General features: G+C 48.7%; 1 long non-coding RNA gene across 25 annotated transcripts in view; it reads right to left on the bottom strand.

Annotated features, from left to right (window-relative positions):
* LOC308630271 overlaps nt 1–23827 on the bottom strand; it is a 369427-nt gene that overhangs the window by 139070 nt on the left and 206530 nt on the right. For 22 of the 25 annotated variants that reach the window (XR_014017791.1, XR_014017792.1, XR_014017793.1 and 19 more), the window contains one exon: nt 20642–20788. This is a non-coding gene — a long non-coding RNA (uncharacterized lncRNA). Of the gene's footprint in view, nt 1–3913; nt 4025–13921; nt 14025–14152; nt 19678–20641; nt 20789–23827 lie in introns of all 25 variants that reach the window. The other 3 variants (XR_014017811.1, XR_014017810.1, XR_014017796.1) reach the window with 3 other exon arrangements.

Raw genomic sequence — 23827 nt, 5'->3', positions numbered from 1 at the left:
ACTCTCAACCACTGCGCCACCAGGGAAGCCCCAACGCTGACCTTTTGATTAGAAGCTTAGCATTTCATTTCAGGGAGTGGACAGAAACACCTGGACGGTACCAGCCATGGCAGGACAGTCTGGCCTGGGAGAGGGGAAAGCCAGGGTGGACTGGACAATGAAGAGAGGGAGAGATCCTTAGGTGATCTTGCTCTGGTTTCTCCCCTTCTACTCCCTACCCCTGCACCACCGATCCAACCAATTCTTTAAAACTTGTTTCTCAAGTGCCTGTTATCTCCAGGACACTGTGATGTGGAATTGCAACACCAAGGCCATTCTTTGAGTGTCAAACTTAGGTAGGGAGTCAAAACTTTGACATGAGGAATGTCAGATAACTGTGGAGGAATGGAGTGAAAGATAACAAGACAAGACAGTGGAAGATGGATGGCGTGTGGGCACTGTATGGTCTGGGGGCAGGAGGGCAGGTTCCTGCGGGCTGCAAAGGGAAGTCCTCTGAGAACCCAGATGTGAAGGATGGCCATAGGGTAGGGGAGTGGGTGAGGGGCATTGCATGCTAACATCAGGTGAGGAGCCCCCGGATTCTAGAACAGAAAGAAAACATCTGGGGGTCCTGGGAGGGTGTGTTAGGGCCAGAATTTTGAGGACCTTGAAAGCAAGGCAGAGGAATCAGTGCTGGGAAAGACAGAGTGGGGACTGCAGGCAGTCCTGTGGCCGATGAGAGAAGTTTATGGGGAGAAGGGTCTGGGGGCAGCCCTCAGGGAGGACTAGAGAAAGAACCCAGTTTGTAAACCCCTCTGAAGGCACAGCAGGGAGGGAGGCGCAGGGTACCCGACCTTCACATCCCATCTGCCAGCACGGCTGCCGCCACCCAGCCATCAGAGCACACTTCCCCGTGACCCTAGGTAGGACCTCAGAATTTTTTGCCAGTTGGGGATCCTGGCAGCCCCTACCAAGCCACCCAGGGTGACGGGTCAAATCTCTTTGCCTCGCAGGTCCTATCAGTCAGGTGATGTTTTGCTGCACTAACTCACATCCTCAAATTCCAGTGCCTTAAAACAGTGAGGGTTCACGGCTCATTCAGGCTCTATGCCCATCAGAGTCAGAGACGGATGTCAGTGCCAGCACCGCCCAGACCAGGCTGACAGGGCAGCCCCTACACTGCTGGGTGCCAGGGCCGGATGGGGGTGGGAGAGAGAGAGAGGCAGAGACAGAGACAGAGGGAGAGGGAGAGGGAGAGAGAGAGAGAGGTACCTGGAAAGTCACGTGAAGGCCAGAAAAGGCAAGTCTGTCTGCTTGCTACTCGTTGGCCAGAACTGGTCACAGCAGGCCAGGCAGTGGAATCCTAATCTCCAAAAGGTGGAGAGTCAGAAAAAAATGAATGGCCTGAGCAGGTCACCTTTCAGAGAACGTGGGATGTACTGTCCATTCATTCAACCAGCAAGAATTTATTTCAACATGTTTAAAAACATTTATGAAGTGCCAAACACCCTCGAATACTACCATTTCCGTGGGTCCTTTTAACAACCCCACGAGGTAGAAATCCTTAGTCTCAGTTTATAAATGAGAGAGGTGTGGGGCTCAAAGAGGTCGAGGTGCTCAGATGGTACGGCCTGGACCCGGCTCCACAGTCCGGGCTCTCCTCCCAACGTCACAGCGAGTCCGCACAGCTCCCAGGGGATGAAGGGAGTGACTCCAGAAGCCGTAAGGCAGAGCGGGTAAGACAAGGGTTCTAGAGGCACGTCATCTGGGGGTACATCCTGGCTCCACTGCCTAGCCCGCACATGGTCGTGAACAAGCTACTCATCGTCCCGTGCCTCAGTTTCCTTTTCTGCAAACTGGCCCAATACTCATAGTACCCGCCATCACAGTGCTGGGACCGTTAACGGGGATAATGCACGTGAAGCCCCTGAAGGCGTTTCCAGCACAGAATCAGTAGCCAACCAAGGCCAGTTATGATGCTAACATGTTCATCTTACTACAAGGACATGGAACACAGCTCGGAGAGGACACGGGCTTTGGAACCCAGAGACCATCTACTTTCCAACGTGTCACTTGGCCTCCGAGGTGAGGTGCACTGCTGACAGGACTGCTGGTCTATGCCCAGGGGGAGAGGCCATGCAGCACCGGAGTAAGTGCCACCCTGCCTCGGGGCGTGCCCTACACCCTCCCTGCCCTTCTCATTAGCTCCTTTTATTTCCTTCCTAGTACTTGGCACTCTCTGAAAGTGTCTTCCTGTGTGTGTGGATCTGTCACCTTGCTAATTGCCTGTCTCTGCAACTAGGAGCTGAACTCTGCATCTGCCTCGTTCAGAGTGCGGGGCACCTAGTAGGGTGCTCAGCAGGTCTCTGTGGAATGAAAGGATCAATGAATAAACGTAAGTTCCCTGAGGGCGGGGGCTATGTCAGCTTCACATCAGTGCCCCCAATGCATACAATACCCAGCACGTAGTACTGCAGAAGGAGCTACAGAGAAGCCTGCCAGCTCTTCCTGCCTCAGCTTCAGGGAGTGATGCAGCCCTTTTGCCCCTGCTGGGGATTAAGCTGAAGACTGGCCTGGCCATGTGCAAAGTGTATTGATTGTTAGCAGTTTTCACCCTGAGACCCTTGTTCCCTTCCATCCCTCCCCTCAGGGCTTGGGACTGGATATCCGACTGGCCTGAGGACAAGACCAAATGGAAGAGAAGCCAGAATGAAAGAGAGATGAGGAAGAGACCGCTGGGGGGATATCACAAACCCGTGCACACTTCTGCACACGCACATGAGTTGTGAATGCGGGCTCTAGTCTGGATGCTTCAAGGAACTTGCCGTGTGACCATGGGTGAGTCAATCTCCCTCCAGGCCTCAGTCTCCCTGATGGTAAAACCTGACCATCGAAGAAGAACTTTTTTTTTTTTTTTTTTTTTTTTTTTTTTTTTTTTTGCGGTACGCGGGCCTCTCACTGTTGTGGCCTCTCCTGTTGTGGAGCACAGGCTCCGGACGCACAGGCTCAGAGGCCATGGCTCACGGGCCCAGCCGCTCCGCAGCACGTGGGATCCTCCCAGACCGGGGCACGAACCCGTGTTCCCTGCATCGGCAGGCGGACTCTCAACCACTGCGCCACCAGGGAAGCCCCAGAAGAAGATTTTTTAAGGGTGCTTCCAGACTGAAAATGCTAGGAACAAGAAAACACCTAGGGCTATACTTCTGAGAGCAGGGACCACGGGATTGGAGGTTTTTCATGGCTTCTGTAGGCCTAGCATACAGCATATCAAATATATTAAACTTACCCAGATTCCACTAAAAAAAAAATTCCCCTGTAACTGCAAAAGTTGAGTAGAACTTGATAAGCTGCTATAAAGCTACATACAAACAGGCAACACTATTTCAGTTTTGCAGCTTCCTTTTTATATCTTGATACTAATAATTGTATCTGTTAGTTTTCTACCTTGTTTGTAGGAGCCTGAAATACTGACAGGTCCCAGGCACTCTGCTTATAGTGCTTTCCTAGTCAAATGGACCTATCTGAGATGTTTGGTGAAAATGCCTTTTTCCAGGCATCACCACTCCCCGACCCCCAATGCTCCCTGCCAAGACACTGAATCAGAAAATTGGGTGGAGGAACCTAGGAACCTGCACTTTGGCAAGATTCCCAGGTGATCATTTGCAAACTAAAGCTTGAAAACCACTGCCATAAAAAGAAGCTGAGAAAAGGACCTAGAGTAGGTAATTCTGGAGGACAAAGGAAGGTTGTGAAGGGGACCGAAGACGGGGAGGCGAAACAGAGATGACAATGCAGTGGCTCCTGTTTTGCATGTGTGCACAGCGCCTCTGCCCACGTGCGCCCTGCGTGTTCCACCAGTGTAAACACACTTCGCAAAACCCTGACTCACCCTCTACTGAGCCCCTCCCCTAGTCCTGGAAAAACTGATACTCACACTCAGGCGGCCTGGGTCTGCATCTGCTTTCGTGATTTGCGGGAAGAGAACGTTTCCAGCATATTGACTACAAGGCTTGAAGACCGAAACCACCGCTACAAAGCACTGGTACTGCAGAAGGATATATAAATAGCGCTGTCACCCAGATGTTTGCTGACATTGGTTCTACCTTTGGTCAGTGACAGACTCTGGCTCCAGCAGTCCCAACTCACTCATGGGGAGGGAGGTTTTGTTTAATGTCGAGCCACACGCACAAGTGCTACACAGGTGCTTGTGAGTGTGCATGAACACACACACACACCAAACATTATTTGCAGGTATCTTTAAGTTTCTGCAATGATTAGAGATGTAGCCCAGTCAGCAGAAGTCATCTGGACTGTAATGCTGAATGCTAGTTTCCAAGGTATTGGGAAGACGCCAGGCTAAAAGGGGTTGGCAAAGGAGTGAACTGATAGGAAGGACCAAGTACTGTGCTGGGCTTTTCCCATATACGTTTCATATCAATGGATCGGGGACAGGATTATCAGTTCCATTCTTCTGATGAGGAAACCAAGACACAGAAAAGATCTGTGACTTGCCCACCATCCTGTAAGACTGAACTCTGATCTGGCTAACCCCAAAGTTCATGTTCAATGCGTTATGCAGTGCTGCCTTAAAATTCATAAGCCACAAGCATGGCGGGGAGGGAAAAGGAGGGTCTGTTTTAGAGAGAGGGCAGGCGAAGGAAACTGATCTCTCCAATCAGTGAGAAAACCAAAATAATTCCTTAAAAATTTAATTCACAAACAATAAATGGTCATTGGGAAAAATAAATCACAGATAAGCAATAAGAAAAAAAACGCAAGTAATCACATCCTCCCCCCAAAATGGTGGTGTTTATATTGTTTATATTAGTTTCTTCTTCCCACTAAATAACATACTTTTTCTATCCTACAAGTAAAATGATACAATTTTTGCAATTTTATCAACAATTTTATAATACTGATTTTTTTTAAACATGGGTAATTAATGATGCCTATCCAATCCTAATCTTTGTGAATTTATGTGAATCCACATTTCTTCGCAGATTCTAAGAGGGAGAGAGAAAAACCTTTCACTTCTTTGTTGTTTGTTTCCTGTTGTCTGTTCATCAGCCACTAATGCATTTCAGAAGGATTAAAGAGTGTTCTGTCTAAATCCTTTGTTCTGCTCGATGATGTAGCCTTAGAAAACGTACCAAAAAATAAAATAAAATCAGGTTGGTCTCTTCCTCCCCGTAGATGAAAATGGAGCATAGGTTTTTGCACCAACTGAGAAAATGATCCAAAAAAAAAAAAAAGAAAAAGTCTTAATACCAAAGGGAAATGCAGCTCTAGTATGCAGAAGGGTCTGAGTCAGGATCTCCCACTGCCACCTTCCCCCACTGCAGGGAACAGCCCTCCAAATGCACCCCAGGCCCCCCTTCCAGCCATCCCCAAGTTGGGAGAGTGAAAACTAACCTCCTTTTCTCGCCCCCTTGATGTTAACGAGTCTCCCTACTGAGACGCAGTTAATCTCATCAATTAAGAGCCTTTTACAATTGGCCTTGCCTGCCAGGCACAGGCTCTCTGTCCACGGGAAGGTGGGTAAGATAAGTCATGTCAGGACATAATTTATGTGTTTTTTTTTTCTTTTCCCCCCCCTCCACCTAGGTTTTTGTCATTTGCATGTTTTTTTTTTTAATTTAGGCATAATTAACACTCAGTGAAATGTCCAGATCTTAAAGGAACAGTTTGATGAGTTCTGACAAATGCATATACCAAACACACTAAACCACCACACACTAAAGATACAAAACATTTCCCTCACCCAGAAAGCACCCTCTGCCCTCCTCCCAGAGGCAACCACTGGACTGATTTCTAGCACTGCTGATTAATTCTGTGTGCTCCAAAAATTCATATAAATGGAATCATGTTATGTTTAAAGATGAGCATGAATGGTGAGCGAGAACAGGCAGGTCCTGGTGTCAACGAAAAACAGTTGTAGGCGCTTCAGAAAACAATCTGGCAGTTACTCAAAACGTTACCCATACAGTTACCATATGACCCAGCAGTTCCCCTCCTAGGTATATGCACTCAAGAAAGATGAAAACATACATTCACACAAAACCTTGTACCTTCAGAGCAGCATTATTCATAATAACCAAAAAATGGAAAAACCCAACGTCCATCAACTGACGAATGAACAAGTAAAATGTGGTATGTCCATACAGTGGGACATTGTTTGGGCATAAAGAGGACTGAAGCACAGACACATGAGATAATGCGAATGAACCTTGAAACCACCATGCCAAGTGAAAGAAGTCAGTCGCAAAAGACCACACATTAAGCTATGCGCCACATCTCATTTAAACCTCACCATCTTTGTGAGAGGTGGGTCATGTGATAACTCTACCGAGAAAGTGAAGATTTAGGTGAGCGAAGCAGCGGAGTCACAGTAAATCCAGGTCTTCCTGACTTAAACCCTTGCTTCTGACCATTATAAAACTCTGTGCTGGCCACCAGGACACAACAGGGAACCAGACCCACTCAGGCTCAGCTCCAAACACCAAAAATCATGATTTCATTGACTTGAGACTTGTGTTCCAGAAACCAAGGGCTTGAAGGAGGAACAGCAGAGGCAGGTCACAGTCCACAGGGAGGGAGGGCCTCTGAACAAGGGGCACGTGGGCTGAGCCATGTGGCTGGCGCTTTGCCAGGTGCTGAGAGAAGAGGGTCCTGCTGTGGATGGCTCAGGACACGGTGGTCTCCCACATGGTGGTAGAAAGAGAAACTGTCCAAACTTCCTGAAGCGGAATGTGGCAAACTAAACAACCTGAAGAGCCCTTGTTTCAGCCATTCTATTTTTAGGGACTCTATCCTAATAAAATCGGAAAATATAGTTGTAAAGATTTAACGATGAGCAACATTTATAGTAGTGCAGAAGCTGAATTCATAAGCAAGCGTCTGTCCAAGATGCTTAAGAAACACTGGAGGGTCTCTGCCATTTATGGCTGAAACACAGTGAAGCTGGGTGTCCCAACACTCAAACGGTGATGAAGCAGAAGTGCATGTGTTGATGTGGGAAGATATTTATCATATATTTAGTAAAAGAGCTATTTACAAACGAATGTGTATGTGTAGACAGCCACACTATTACAAGTATATATATATGTGTGTGTGTATCTATATATATATGTGTGTGTGTATATATATGTGTGTATATATATAGATATGTATGTGTGTGTATATATATATGTGTGTGTGTATATATATATATTATATATATTATATATATATATTATATATATGCATATGCTTTAGTTCATTTAATTAGTCACCTCTGAGTGATAACAAGTGTTTTTTGCTTCTTCCTTCTGTTTGTCTGGGTTTGTGGATTTTTCTGGAGGAGATACCTTGTGCTTTGTAATAAGAAATGAAGGAAAACTGGTGCCCAGAGAAGAGTTCAATTCTCCCAGAGTGGTTTGATTGGTAAGAGCCACTGTTCATTTAATTTATCCGATGAATCTTAGGAAGAGTCCATCACAAGTCTGCATACACTGGAGGACGGAAGGAGGTGAAGCAGAGAGAGCTCCCGTTTCACGGGGAAGCTGGTCACATAAACACATCAGTGCAGTCGGTGGTCAGATGTTCTACGATATTTGCAGAGGGGACCCCAGCTCATGAAGAAGGGAGTGACCTTTCCCCCTAATTTGAATGCAGACTCGATTACACTTCACAAACTCACCCCTAACGATCTAGTAAACAGAAGGAGTCCCAGTAGCTATGATGAGACTAGTGTTTGGACTTAAAGCTAGGCTGATGACTCTACCCCATGAGCCTCTGTTTTCCTCATCTGTAAAGTGGGTGACCTCTCCAGGTAGCCATGAGGATCGGCTGAGCGCTCCACAACAGTACAGCCCTGCACACACGATGGGGAGGATTTCACGCCAAGATCTGAACCCCTTTTTTACAAGAGTTGACAACCTGGAATTTAAATCATGATGAATGCCAAAGTGTGGGGAAGAAAACATGTTTACCACTGAAAGACTGAACAGAGCAAGGCAGTGAGCACCGTGATTCCAAGTCACCAGCCTCAGCCGGGCTCACGCCTAATATGCCTTCCAACTCGGCCCACATTGGAGCAGCTCCTGACTTTTGGAATGTGTTTGGAATCCCAAGGACAGTCTGTACATTTTAAATTAGAAAAAAAAAAATCCTCTAAGGTTTTGTTCACATACACTAAAGGGAAGTATTTAGGACGTATGGCCTTGAAAATAAATCTTACATAACTCACCTCTGGGATAGTGAAAAAAAAGTGTTTTCCAGTTAGGTGAACAGGGTTTGAATGCTGGCTCCGTGCCCTTTTGTAGATTATTTATTATCTCCTAGCTTCAGGATAATAATATCTTTCCTGCAGGGTAATAATCAGAGCAATGTATGTAGACAGCATAGATGTTCAATAAATGGCAGTTGTTTTTTTTCTTAGTGGGGAAACTCAGGGAACCAACAAAGCCATGGGGTAGCAGCACCCAGAAGCCATACCTTGGGAGAAATCAGCTCATTTTGAAAGGGGAGGAGGCCCAGGGTGGTCTGGCTATCCAGAGCTAAGGCTGACCTCAGCTCAGCCTGGGAAAGGTGAGGCCAGGATAGCATGTCTTTCTCAGGGATGTGGGAAAGCTAAATTCGACTGCAAATCCAAATACGAGACTGGCCCTGTGCTCTGTGCCCCTCTGAGATCCTGGCGTGCGTGAGTAGAATGCACTAGGCTTTTCTGGGAGGGGAAGGGAACGCGTCTTCACCAGAGAGTGTAGACGGCACCATTAGAGGTGGCACCGGGCAGCTGGGAGTGCAGCGGGGAACAGAAGCAGCGTGGGGGGGGTTTCCATCAAAATCACCCCGGGGAGACTGGTTAAATATTCAGAGTCTGGGTCTACTTCTTGGTTTCAGGAGGTCTGGCGTGGGGCCTGTGAGTAATCTGCATTTCACCAGGCCCCATAGGTGCTTCTGACACTCCCCAAGGACATGGGAACCGCTCCCGGGGTAGAAAAGGACTGGGCACCGGTTTCAGAAGGCTCGCTTCAAGACGCAGCTGGGCGCCAGCTCTCAGGTCCAGTTGTAAAATTTCTCTGGAAAATACTGGGACTGGGCCCAGGGTAAGGCTGGCTGGGACATCTCTGCAGGCTGCAAACATATGTATAAACAGGGAAATATCGGTATGAGCTATGCACTAAATTATATATATTATGTGTGTGTGTGCATATATATATATATAACCATATATTCACATATACACACACACATATGCTTGCATATATACATATGCATGTATAATGCACAAAACCACATGTGCGTATACACATATACATGTCTACATAAAACCACGAATGTGTATATATACACATATACACACAATTTCATATATATATACATGTATACATACAGACACGCTTACGTATACATACATATCCCTATGTGTGCGCTCATATTCACATATATGTACATGTGCAAGTGTATACGTACACGTGTATATACACATGCAGGTAAAGGCACACACACACATGTATTTCAACTAATCCTCATATATCTCTACTGTAGTACTAATAGCCCATTTTCCTGGTGAAGAATCTGAGGTATGGAGAGAATATGAAACTTGCCTAAGGTCACACGGCCAGTTAGTGGTAGAGGTTGGATATGAAACAAGGTAGACTGGCTCCAGAGTTCCAGTGCACCCTCACTAGATTAGAACAGATAACCCAAGAGGTTAAACAGAGGAGAGACAGAGAGTCATAAACTGAAACGTACAGCTTGCACCCTGGGGTAGGCCATGTCCAGGATGTCTGCCCAGAATTCCTCCCATTTCTGTCCATTGAGAGCTGGAGTCAATTCCTCCTGCCTGTGTACTCACACACACACACACACACACACACACACACACCACAGCCTAGCCAGCTGACACATAAAAGTAACGCTCACACTGCATTTTCCCCGCTCTGTATCAGTTAGCCCTGCAAACCTGAACCCAACATTCCCAGCCCACAGTCACGATTTACCGTCATGAATCACACAATTAGCAAAACAAATGACACTTGCAGTTAGAGCCTGTCAAATTAAACCGTGGGGTGCCTGAAGCATGTGGCAAGAAGCTACCAGCTCCGCCAAAGCCACATGGCGAATAAACCTAGAGTAAAAGGTCAACAGGCGTGGTTGAAATGGACCATCTCTGCTTCAGTCAACAGGTGACAGTAAGAAAGACAGCAGCATGGAACGTCTACTTAAAAGGAGAGAGGGGGACTTCCCCAGGGGCACAGTGGTTAAGAATATGCCTGCCAATGCAGGGGACACGGGTTCGAGCCCTGGTCCGGGGAGATCTCACGTGCTGTGGAGCAACTAAGCCCATGTGCCACAACTGCTGAGCCTGCGAGCCACAACTACTGACCCCACATGCCACAACTACTGAAGCCCGCACACCTAGAGCCCGTGCTCTGCAACAAGAGAAGCCACTGCAATGAGAAGCCCGCGCACTGCAACGAAGAGTAGCCCCCGCTCTCCACAACTAGAGAAAGCCCGTGCTCAGAAACAAAGACCCAACGCAGCCTAAAATAAATAAATTAATTAATTAATCAATCAATTAATTAAATAAAATAAAAGGAGGGAGGAAACCATGGTGAGTTCCAGGACCTGGCTTTACCCCCAACCGGCTGTGTGACCTTAGACCATACTTCACCTCTCTGGCCTCATCTCCCCAGGTAAGCTTGGTGATGTCCAAAGAGCTATCAAGTTCTTTTCATGATTCTCCTTAGTTTCATCTTAAGCATTGGTCATTGCCATAGCATTTACTTTTGACTGGTGGGTGGGGGGGAGAAATCCAGCAAACTCTACTTTGCCACTGTAAGGAAACCAGGGGACAGAGGGTGTCACTGACCTCATGGTAACACAGTAAGTCACTGATAGAACCTTCAAAACCCAGGAACCCCAAACCCAGGCTCTTCTCCTATGCTTAATACCACTCTGCTCCTACACTGGATTCTAAGTTACCTATGTAGGAATTCACACCCTCCCACGCCTCTGGACGTGTCCTGCAGTCACCCAGCAGTTCCTCAATTAGCGCAGGCTGGTGAGACATTATCAGTGTCACTGGATTTTGTTTCCTTGCCCCCACCAAAGCCAGCTGCTTCCTTCAAATTGGTATCAATTGTGCCAGGAAGTTTCTTTTTCCCTGCAATCTGCTGTATGCAGGAAGATCAGAGGGATCTGTCAGATGAAGGACGGAACCAGCTGGGCACATGGAGATACCGGCTGGACGCTCTGGACTGGCTCATCCCAGCCCCGTTGGTCGTTTGGCCAGTCCCCTGTGCTAGAGGCCCTAGTGACTGATAGTGAGGACAAAAGGAGAGTCGTTACGGTATTTAATCAGAAAGCACCATCGTCATCCTAAAGAACCTCTGGTCTGCTCCAAAGCCAGCTAGGAAACTGACCTCACCCCCTTCCTGTAAGCCCACAGCCTCCAGTCCATCCAAGACCAAGGGATGCAATATGTCTCCTGGAGGCAACATGTCCAGGAAAACAAAGCTTTTCTGAGGATCTGTGTGGACATCAGATGGGACTACCTCTCACTCATCTCACAGATGACGAAGCTAAGGCTGATCATAATACTAACATGTATGTATACAAGTATACAGTGCGTACAAGGTCCTGTTCTAAGTGCCTGATGTGCTGTGGTAGGCAGAATAGTGGTCCCCCGAAGATGCCCATGCCTGAATCCCTGAAATCTGTGGCTACATTAGGTTACATGGCAAAGGGGAATTCAGGATGCAGATGGAAATAAATGGCTAATGTGTTCACCTTAATATAGTGAGATTATCTTGGATTGTTTCCGTGCGTCCAATATAATCAGCAGTGTCCTTAAAAATGGAAGAGGGAGGCAGAAGAGAAAGCTGTGACTAAGGAAGAAAGGCATGAAAAGAGGTCATGTGGCTGGCCTTGAAGATGGGGGAAGGGGCCATAAGTCTAGGGACGCAGGCGGCATTTAGAAGCTGGAAAAGGCAAGGAAACAGACTCTCCTGGAGCCTCCAGAAAGAACCAGCCCTGTGTTCCTTGATTTTAGCCCAGTGAGACCCACCTTGGATTCTAACCTATGGAACTGTAAGATAATAAATTTGTGTTGTTTTAAGTCATTGAATTTGTGGTCATTTGTTACAGCAGCAATAAGAAACTAATATGTGAACCAACTCACTTTATTAATTATAATTTTATAATAATTTCATGAGGTGTTATATTAGTCACTATGGCTACAAGAATGCTGCATTAACAGAATACTGCAAACCCAGCAGCATACAATAAGAAGCATTTATTTCTCACTCACGTGTCTGTTAGTCAGCTAGCAGTTAGATGATACAGGGAAGGTCTCTCTGAGCTTGGCTCCGTGCTAGGTGTGAATTCTGAACCTGCTCCAAGTCTCTCATCTTCTGTGGGTTGGATACTACCAAAGGCATGTTGTCATGATGAAAGGCACACAGGAAAGCAAAAGCCCAACAGCATCCACACGTTTCCATCCTCCACTCCAGTGATACTGCTAACATCCCACGAACCAAAGCAAGTCACATGGTCAAGACCAAAGTCACAGGGTGAAGAAGTGCATTCGCCCACCTTGAGGCCATGGCAAAGGAATACATGTGTTAATTTTATTATGGAGGAGTGAAGACCTGGGACCAATAGTTCCGTCTACCAATGACAAACACTACTGTCAGCATCCCATTCTACAGGTGAGGAAACCAAGGCACCAGGTCATTAAGAAACTCATCCATGATCACATTGCTAGTAAACAGCAGGAGGCCAGCAGCGGGCAAGGTCCCTATAACTCTAAATGCCCTTGTCTCTGGGTCAGGAGGGGGCATCATCCAGGGGCTGCAGAGATCCCCAGAAGGGAGAGAAAGACACTGGGAGAGGGAGCTTCCCAGTAAAAATGCAGCTCTTTGCCATAGTGTCCAGAGACCCAGGATGCTCTTGGGGGCCCTTCCATCTCCTGGCATGGGCAGGGGGTCACCAAACTCCTCTCCCTTGGCCCTGTAACTGTGTGTCAGTGAAAACTCCAACTTAAGGTAATGACACACTAAGGGCAGAAGAGAGGGGAGGGGATGCCTGAAGTCCAACCCCCTCCATGTCCTGCAGCACCTGAGCCTCAGCCCTTCTCCTTGTCACCCCAGCCAAGATCTCCCCACTTCTAGCTGAAAGCGGGTGGCACATACTCTAACCAAAACCAAGAAGCCCTCTAAGAGAGCAAAGCAGGTAACACTTTTAGAGCACACACCATAAGCTCTCAGATTCTCCTTTCCTATCACGCAGGCAACTAGCACTGCTCCAGTCTGAGCTCAGAACAGCAAGGCTCAGTGAAGTTGAGGGATTTGCCAACAGTCACCCAGTTATTGAATGGGGGAGCCCACACTGCAACCCAGGTCCCCTTCTCTTTACCATGCTGCCAGTCCTGAATCCAGTGCAGAAACTTCAAGGAGAACCTCCCTGAGAGATGGGACAGTGGTCCTTTGATTCGTGCACTGCCCATCCACTGAGCACCCCTGGGGAAGGCCCTGGCAGAGGGGTCCAGAGCTACTGCACTTTGAGTCCTGGTTTTACCATCTACTAGATGGGAGAGTTGGGCCACATTACTTAACCTTTCTGTGCTTCTGTTTCCTTACCTGTAAAATGAAGGCAATAACAGTATCTCGGGGGTCCTTAACCCCCAGGGCGGTGGACCAGTACTGTTAGGAACCAGGCCACATAGCAGAAGGTGAGCTGCGGGCAAGTGAGCGAAGCTTCATCTGCCACTCCCCATCGCTCCCCATTGCTCGCATTACTGCCTGAACCATACCCCCCCACACACCCCAGTCTGTGGAAAAATTGTCTTCCACGAAACCGGTCCCTGGCGCCAAAAAGGTTGGGGACTGCTGCAGTATCTAACACCTCAGGAGGGCCTTCTGAGGATTATAGGGTTTGGTAAAAATGAAGCACTTACAACAGTGCCTGGCATATGGCTGGTGTGATAAAAGCACTAGCTTTTATTGTCATAACTGCGGTAGACAAAATTGACTTCATCCTTGCCTTTACAGGATTCCAGCCTGGTGAAGGAAAACAGATGTGAAACAAACACAAATAAACATGTCATTATAGATCACGCTATGAAGGAGAAGTGGAGTGAATGCGAGGAAACAACAACAGGACAGCTTAAGGGTCAGAAAGCACTCACCACACAAAGATGGAGGGAATGAGCATTCCAGGCAGAGGAATGACACATGCAAAGGCCCTGGGGCGGCAGGAAACAGGGTAGTTTTGTATCACTCAGCAGAGGTCGGTGAGGCTGGAGAACACTGAGTAAGAAGGAAAGCAGCTGGGCCAACTCACACAGGAGCCCCGTAGGGATTTTGGTCTTTATCCCAGGAGCAGAAATGGGAAGGCTTACGTATGTTGTGGGTCAGACACAAGTGGATTCCCACTTCAGAAGGTCATGCTGGCTGCTGAGTGGAGAAGGGATTGCCGAGGGGTGAGATTGGATCCAGGGAGTCAAATCTGGAAGCTGTTGCTGTGATCTAGGCAGGGTGACTTGGATAAGAGCGTTGGTGGTAGAGGGAAGAAAAAACCTCAGCTAAAGCCCCAGGTGTCTGAGGCTCAGGAGGAGAGAGCCCATAAGCTGGCCAGGATGGTCAGCTGGCTGGCCTCACCCACTGTCCTGGCCACGGACAAGCTGCCCTGCGTGCTCAAGGCACCATCCTGCTTAGCCAGCTTGGAATGTTCTAGAACATCTCTCTCAGTGGACTTTACTTCACAAGGCTTTATGAAGGTCCATGCTGAGAGGTGCTGGTGACCTCGGAGCTGACCCCCACACCCTTGGCAGGAACGGAAGCCATAGTGGGGATAGTGGGAGACGTCTGAAAATCAGATGTACAACCTGACAAGGACAAGAGTGGTCTCTTGAAGGGGGACCTCATCGTCTTTGACCCATCTCAAGGGAGGCATCCTCTCCTTGGGCACAGAACTTCTCCCACACCCCCCACCCCCATCCAACACCACGCTGTGAGCTACCTTCAGGGAGGGGCCCATGTCTTTCCAGATCTGTGGTCCAGGCCTGGACAACCATCCTGCTGGAAGATGGGCTCTGTGAGGGCAGCTGCCATCTTACACCTCCTTGTAACCCCAGTGCCTGATATATCACGTGCACTCAATCGAATTACGTTCAACGAGAGAACAGATGAGTCTCTTCCACTTCCTTGGAGTCAACTTCTCAGTCACTAAATCAATGGTTCCTGTGGCCAAGCCAAAACCATAACCACTAGTCAACAGTTAATGGCCTAAAGAAATCCACCTCATGTTAGGACGTCAGCATGGGCGGAGAGAGAAGAGGTCCATTCCTGCTGTCCAGACACGAGGAAGTCAGCAACCTTTCAACAGAGGAAGATGACTTGGGGGTGGGAGAACCTAAAGATGGAAGGGAACTTGAGCTCAGGTGGGATCTGGATACAGAGGGATAGCCCATTAGAGAGAGGGGAGCCTCCACTCACTGAATACCTGCCATGAGCCAAACCCCAGCAGAAGCCCTTAGACAGGTGCTTCCCACAAGAGCCCTGGCACACGAGCTAGCAGCCCACGTCACAGCTGAGGACGCTGAGGCTCAGAGTGGTGAAGTGACTTGCTCATAATCACAGAGCCAGTCGCCGGTAGAGCTGCAGTTGAACACAGCCCTGTCGGTGGCCAGAGCCCATGGACCCCTCAGATATCCAAAGAGGAAGAAACGTGGAGAACAAAGCATAAAAGTCAAAGACAGACAGCGGCAGTTTCAAAAGACAAGGAGGCGACCTGCTTCCCAGGACCAGTGTCCCAGGATAAAATCACAGGGCAGGGTGAAGCTGAGGTGGACCTTAAAGGCCACGCTAAGAGGTTAGACTATTTTCGCGTGGAGAGGGACATGGTCAGAGCTGTGCTTTCAGAATCTGGACTTGGCCATAGGGAGGAGGAGAGGTGAGGGACAGGAAAACTCGGCATGCCCGACGTGAGGCCCGGCACGGGAGAGGCAGGGGAAGAGAGGGAGGAAAACAGGAAGTGAGGCCACCGGAAGGAAGCAGGAGCAGGGCCGCTGGCTGGAAGGGGTCCAGGGAGAGGGAGAAATCACTTCCCCTCTCCTTTCTGATGAGAGCAAGATTATTACTTGAGAGCAGGGCAGGACTTCCCAAAACACAGGACGAGAAGAGCCCTGAGCGTGTGTCCCCCACAGAGGTCGCGGTACCCAAATCGTGTGGTCACTCTGACCACCTCCGTCTACACTGGAGCTTCATCCACACTGAGCTCTGGCCTCAGGCCCTGGGGGGCCCAGCAGTGCCCCTTCCTCTGGCATCTCAGGGCCAAAGACAGGCACAGAGATCAATGGAACCCAAAGGCAAGTGGTGAGAGACGGAAAGAAAACTGGATGAAGAAACCAAGGTGCAGAGAGGTAAACAACTTGCCTGATATACAGCGAGTGCGTCCCAGAATCAGGACTCTAACGCAGGCTCCTCTGTGTAGACCTTGCCTATACCCCTCAGGGACCCAGCAGGGAGGAAGCAGAGGAGTTAGCGCCCTGCCTTCCTGCCTTCCCACGTGCCAGTGCCTCCCAAACAGAGGCCCGAGGGCAGCAGAGCCCCGTGTGGTACCCACCCTGTTGCATCCACACAGGTCGGCTTCCTGATGGGGACACGGAGGTTACCCAGCACCTCGCCACTCCCGCAGCCAAGACTCCTGCAGGTACCTGGGCCACAGCTGCCTCCACCCTGCAATCCACAGGGCCAGCGAACAGCCTGGACTCTGCAGCAGGAGGCCGCCTGCCTCTCTGTACAAGGGCAAGACGCCTCACATGCCTCCACCCCAAGCTGGTCCAGCAGCATCAAGCTCTCTCCTTGCTTCCTCATTCACACTTCCGGGCCCTGCCCTGTTTCTATCATAGGCAAAAATCTCAAAATAGCCTACATCCGTCAAGGCAGGCCATTGGGAGTGGCTGTCTTGAGAGAAGAGGGCCAGCTGATGCCACTGCAGCCCAAGCCGCCCACTCTGGGCCCCGGCCTGCCCCTCTTACCCTCCCTGCCAGCCCTGCACATGAAGGCCTGGCTGCCGGTAAAAAGAAAGGGCTCCTATCTCTGATTCCACAGGGCCTCTGATAAGAAATGTCATCCCTTGCTGTGTAATATTACCTGGCCGGATAAGAATCTCTATCATGCTCAAACATATGGCTGGCTACAGAACACAGAGCCCGGCGGTGCAGGATAATTTATTTGCTTAAGCTGAAAGCCCTGGGAGGCTGAGAGAAGTGCACTGAATAAAAGAGTAAAAGCCGAATTATAACCTATCTGACTTGGAGTTAGGATTGCTGCCCGGGGAAGGATGCAGCACCTGAGGACAGTAGCGGGCTTGCCTCACTTTTCTCCCGACCCAATAAGCGTTTTCACCTTCCTCTTTCCTCAAAGGGCACTTTCACTTATGTGATCGCATTTAATCCTCATGACAACCTCAAGAGAAGCACTTTTAGCCTCCTTTTACAGATCAGGAAATTGAGATTCAGCAAGGTTAAGTAACATGGCCAAGGTCACAGGGGCAGCCACGCCAGCGCGTGGAATCAAACCCATCGGGTCTGACTCGCCAGCCTGCTGTCAAATCAGGAGTCTGATCCCAGCTGCTGGGTCGCTTGGCGCATACAACAAAATTAATCAGTTAAGTCAGACCGGCCCGACTGACAGCCTCAGCGACATGTTATCATCTCGAAGGTCCGTTTCAAGCCTCTCCCCCCATCCCCTTGAGCCTTTGTAATCTGGGGACTAATGAAGCCTGGCAGAACATAGAGACTCAAGGGGCGGGGGTGGGTAGGCCAGGGACGGTCCCCAGGAGAGGAGAGGGGACATCCGGGGCTTCCACTCCAGCCCATGTGTTTGAGGGGCAGGAGGCGGAAGGACATTGTGGGAAGAAAACTCCCCTCTCCGTTCATCATTCATGCGTTCACAGATGCTAATGGGAAGGCTGTGGGGTGCCTGGATCTGGGCTTGGCCCAGGCGATAATCTCCTTGCAAATGGACAGATCCCGCCCTCCTGGAGGGGTCTGTCTTCTGGGACTTACAGATCAACAGAGGCAGGAACCACAGACTGTGTGAGTGTGGACGTAGGAAGTACAGGCAGCTGATTTGGGAGTGGTGGATGTGCATCAGTGGAGCCGTTAGGTTAGCACACTCTTCACACTACGATATGCCCTCCTTTTTTTCATTTTTTAAAATCAACATTGTTAAGGACGACAGTGGTGAACAGAACTTCAAGAGTGTTCCGTATCATTTCATAAAGCCACCCATTCTTTTTAACAGCTGCAGAGTACTCCATTTTATGGAGGTATTGTGATTTAATCAACCGATCCCCAACTGAGGAGCATGTACATGGTGTCTCATTGGGGGAGATGAACAGATGAAGCAGAGAGGACTATTAGGGCAGTGAAACTATGCCACATGATACTACCATGGTGGATACATGTCATTATACAGTTGTCATAGAATGTTCAACACCGAGAGTGAATCCTAATATAAACTATGGGCTTTGGGTGATAACGATGTGTTGGAGAATGTAGATTTGTCAGTTGTAGCAAATATACCATTCTGGCAGAGGAGGGAGAGTATATCATTCTTGCTAGTGAGGGAGGCTGCATGTGGGGACAGAGCATATATGGGAACTCTCTATACTTTACACTCGATTTTTCTGTGAACCTAATAATAATAATAATAAAATCAATTGATCAGGCAAGTGTGCATTTAGCTCAAAAATCTCAATTCCATTCTTTTAAAAAAAATTTTTTTTCTATGCCTTTATTTTCTTTCTTTCCTTATTTTTGGCTGCGTTGGGTCTTCGTTGCTATGCACCAGCTTTCTCTAGTTGCGGCGAGCGGGGGCTACTCTTCGTTGCGGTGCGCGGGCTTCTCACTGCGGTGGCTTCTCTTGTTGCAGAGCACAGGCTCTAGGCACGCGGGCTTCAGTAGTTGCAGCACGTAGGCTCAGTAGCTGTGGCTCGTGGGCTGTAGAGCGCAGGCTCAGTAGTTGTGGCGCATGGGCTAAGTTGCTCCGCGGCATGTGGGATCTTCCTGGACCAGGGCACAAACCCATGCCCCCTGCACTGGCAGGCAGATCCCTAACCACTGTGCCACCAGGGAAGCCCTCTGTTTTCTACTGACTATTTTTCTCCCTAAGTTTGGGTCAAATTCTTCTGTTTCTTTATCCAGTAATCCGATTAAAAACCAGGCACTGAAGATAGGGGTAGGGGGTTAAGAGGTACAAACTGCTACATATAAAATAAATAATTTACAAGCCTATATCGTACCACACAGGGAATATAGCCAGTATTTTATAACAACTATGAATGGAGTCTAATCTGTAAAAATTTTGAATCGCTATGTTGTCGTCCCAAAACTAATACAATATTGTAAATCAGGGGTCCCCAACCCCCGGGCCATGGACCACTGCCGTTTCATGGCCTGTTAGGAACTGGGCCACACAGCAGGAGGTGAGCAGCGGGAGAGCGAGCGAAGCTTAATCTGTATTTATAGACGCTCCCCGTCGCTCACATCACTGCCTGAGCTGTGCCTCCTGTCAGATCAGCGGTGGCATTAGATTCTACCGTGTACTCCCCACGTGAGGGATCTAGGTTGCGCGCTCCTTGTGAGAATATAATGCCCGATGATCTGAGGTGGAGCTGAGGCGGTGATGCTAGTGTTGGGAGTGGCTGCAAATACAGATTATCATTAGCAGAGAGGTCTGACCGCACAGAGACCATAATAAATCAATTGCTTGCCGACTCGTATCAAAACCCTATCAGTGAGTGGCAAGTGACAATTAAGCTGTATCTCACAGACTAGACTGGACATAAACAACACAGGTCAGGTGTCACTGTCTCCCATCACCCCCAGATGGGACCATCTAGCTGCAGGGAAACAAGCTCAGGGCTCCCACTGATTCTGCATTATGGTGAGCTGTATAATTATTTATTATATATTTTATTATATATTATATAATATATATATAATATTATATAATATATATATTTATTATATATTATATATATTATTTATTATATATTTCTATAATAATAGAAATAAAGCGCACAATAAATGTAATGTGCTTGAATCATCCTGAAACCGTCCCCCACCCCATTCCGTGGAGAAATTGTCTTCCACGAAACCAGTCCCTGCTGCTGTAAATCAAATATACCTCAATTTAAATAAAAAAATAAAATAAAAACTAGGCATTGTATGTCAATAAGTAAATAGAAAAATAAGTAAATAAAAACTGTCTCACTGTTTGCTATTTCATACAATGTTGAGGTGAAGATCCTATTCACATCATTGGCAACTATGCGTGTATTTCTGCAGAATAAACTCTAAGAATTCACCCAGGAACTTTAAGCTCGACTTTTCCTGCCCCCTTCACTGTAGCTGTGGCAAAGTCTCATACTGGGTCTTGACAGCTGGGGGCTCCCCGTGTGCCCGCCCTCTTCGAGCCTGGGAGGGCTGTCCTAAAAGCACCTTCCTCCTCCTTGCTGAGCATCTGCTGCCATTCCCACAACAGCACATGAGCAAACAAACAAATGTCACTCGGGTTGCTGAGACACCATTCCTCTTGCTTCTGCCTTGTCTGGCGCGTGGTGGTTGAGTTCAGGAATCAAGCTGGACACTAAACAAGACACCTACCTCTCTTCAGCCAGGCTGCTCCCAGAACTGGTTGGCTTTCTTCTTTCTCTTCTGGGCCCTGAGATGTTCAAGAGTGCAGACAGCCCAAGGCTGGAGAGAAGCAAATCTCCACAGGAGCTCGGAACTCCTCTGAAACCTCAGCCCGGCCTGGGAAAACACAGTAAATAATGTCAATGATGCAATGTGGAGCCCGAGGCACCCTGAAGAAAAGAATTCATTACAAAAAGAAAAATCCTCTGATATGCAGAAGGTAAAAAGAATATGTCTTCGGGGCTGAAATAAAGTGGAACCTAAGGTAAAGGACGTCATCCTACACGTGGGAGGCTGGCCATCCACTGGTAGATGCCGAGTGAGGAGAACAACCATGAGTGAGACAGAACCCCACTCCTCCAGGAACTCATGATCCACTGGAGGGTACTGAGAAAAAGGCTGTGAGCCATGTGGTCCTGGATGGAGGGACCAAGAGCTTTGGGAACAGAGGAAGGCATCACTGACTCTTCCTTCGTAGATGAGAGAAGAGGATATGTGAGCTAGGTATTGAAGAGCACACGTTCACCAGGCAGAGAAAGGTGGGGAACTTTTCAAACAGTACTAACAGCATGTGTGACATGGAGTGTGAAAGAACGGTCTGCCAGCGGTCAGACTGTAAGGGGAATCCCTCACAGGCTGTGCTAAGGGTTTGCCCTTCCCCCACAGATGCCGTGGGGACTCACAGAGGCTCTTGAGCAGCAGGGTGACAGATCAGATCAAGGCCTCAGCATCACCGTGAAGGATCAGCTGGTGAAAGCAAATTCTCAGCCGAGTGCGAACCAGTTCATCACAGAGCAGAGCAACAGACATAGTGATTAAAACAGTGGCCTCTGGAGCCAGCTCTCTGTCTTCAAATCCCAGCGCTGCCCCTACCAGCTTGAGCAAGTCTTCTCATCTGTGAAATGGGGATAACATCAGCAGAGCATCTCTTTGTGCTCGTACCTGGATTGTGAAGTAGGTGAGCTAATATACGTAAGGTGCTTAGCACAGGGTCCAGTACACAATAGGGGCACAAGACATGACATCTTTGGGACTGCTCCACCCCCCTATTCCCCTAGGGTCCTCATTCAGCACTGCCAGTTCTTTTGAAACGCAAGCGGCCATCAATCCGAGCAAAGGCGAGCGAAGTTTGATTTAGGAGGGCTGGAACTCGGTCTGAAAGAGAGTTCGGGAACTGCTAGAATTGTCAGCTTTCCCAACAGCCCTGTAACAGGGATGGTCTGAGATCGTGGTTCTGGATGCTGCTTCACCAGAGAATCCCGGGGGGAGATGGTATCACCCCAATGCCTGGGCTCCACTCCTGGCTAATTAGGTCAGAATCTTTGGGGGTTGGGTCCTGGCAGCAAGATATTTAAATTCCTCAGATGATTCCAATGTGAAACCACGTTTGAGAACAACTCATCTATGAGTCAAATGGAGCAGGAAAGGGAACGCTGGCAGGAGGAAAAGTGCCGCCCCCCCCAGGCTGTGTCACCTCTAGAAGCTACTTGGCCCTCCAGGCTTCTGTTTCCTCCCCGGCTGGGTGGGTGTGGCCATGTCTGGACCCTGAACACCTCACAGGGCAGGGGGAGGCTACCCTGAGCTAACAGATTGAGCGTGCCCACGTCACTACCGTTGTGACACACCCCTCAAAGCTCTTCTGGAAACAGAGAAGGGCCCCGCACACCAACGACGCAACCAGGAAGGGAACTAGTGGCAAAAGCACTGGCTAGGTGTGGCCCCAGGCCCTCTCACTAACCAGCTGTGTTACTAGCAGTCCCACCTTTCTGAGCCTCAGTTTCTTCAGCGGTTGACTAGGGATGAGTCCTGACTTACCAATCAGACAAAGGGAGAGTGGGGTGCAAGGCAGGAGGACGTAGGTTGAGCTCTGAAGGGTCAGGCTCATGCAGAGCATTTTTTTTTTTTTTTTTTTTTTTTTTTTTTGTGGTATGTGGGCCTCACGCTGTTGTGGCCTCTCCCGTTGCGGAGCACAGGCTCTGGACGTGCAGGCTCAATGGCCATGGCTCATGGGCCCAGCCGCTCCGCGGCATGTGGGATCTTCCCGGACTGGGGCACGAACCCGTGTCCCCTGCATCGGCAGGCGGGCTCTCAACCACTGCGCCACCAGGGAAGCCCATGCAGAGCATTTTGATTTAGCATTTTCTAGGTCTTCACTGGAATGTGAAAAGTTCTGGAGAGAGGAAATGCCCCCTTCGACAACTATTGTGACTGAAGGGAGTGGGGGAGACGAGGGGCCGTGGAAGCTTCCCCGCCAGCGTCCAAGTAGGGGTGGGTGATAGGGCAGCAGGGCAGGGTGTGGCCGAGGGCCGCCCTGGCCGAGACATTAAGATAGGAAGTGCTATCTGGGAACAATGGCACTACTGTACCGTTGTCCCAGCCTGGATCTGACAAGAGGGGATAAGACTCCAGGAAATACGTCCCCCAACAGCTGGCTAGAGTGGTGCCGGCAAACCATGGGCCCCTTTATCTGTTCATTCATTCACTCGTCCATGTGCCCCGCACTAGTGCACATCAACCACGTACCAAGAATTGTGTTAGAAGGCGGGGATGCCGAGATGAATAAGGCTCGGTCTGCACCCTTAAGAGGGACAAAGGTCAATAGGGCAAAGAAAGAAGTAACATTTAAGTATAACACCATGTGCTAAAACACAACCACAGCAATAATGATAACAGCCACAACTTATTGATGGCCAGCCAAGCACCAGGGTGTCAAGCATCCGGGCATTTTATATTTAATATCTCAAATCCTCAGTGTCCTCTCCAAGTAAGAGTTCTTGTTCCATTTTACATATATGGAAACTGAGGCTCAGAGAGGCTGATTACTCGACACAGATCACACAGCAACTTCAGAGGCTGGGCTCGTATCTGAATTCAGGGCAGTGTTCCTTCAACGCTTGGGCTCTTTCCCCACAGCTGCTGTAATCCAAAGGATCATGAGATAACAAGACAAAGTATCCTCCCCCGTGTACCTCTTACACGCACCGTCCCCTCATTTGGAGAAAACAGTTTAAAAACCATAACAAGCAAACAAGAAAAAAACATGAGGCATGGCACCCAGCCTGGACTTATTGCTCAATACATGCTGACAGACAGAGAGAGACAAATATCATATGATATCATTTATATGCAGAGTCTAAAAAAAAAAGAAAAGACACA

Source organism: Mesoplodon bidens, assembly GCF_964165515.1.
Source record: "Mesoplodon bidens genome assembly, chromosome: 16".
Taxonomy (NCBI): domain Eukaryota; kingdom Metazoa; phylum Chordata; class Mammalia; order Artiodactyla; family Ziphiidae; genus Mesoplodon; species Mesoplodon bidens.
This window is presented reverse-complemented; position numbering and strand designations above follow the sequence as displayed.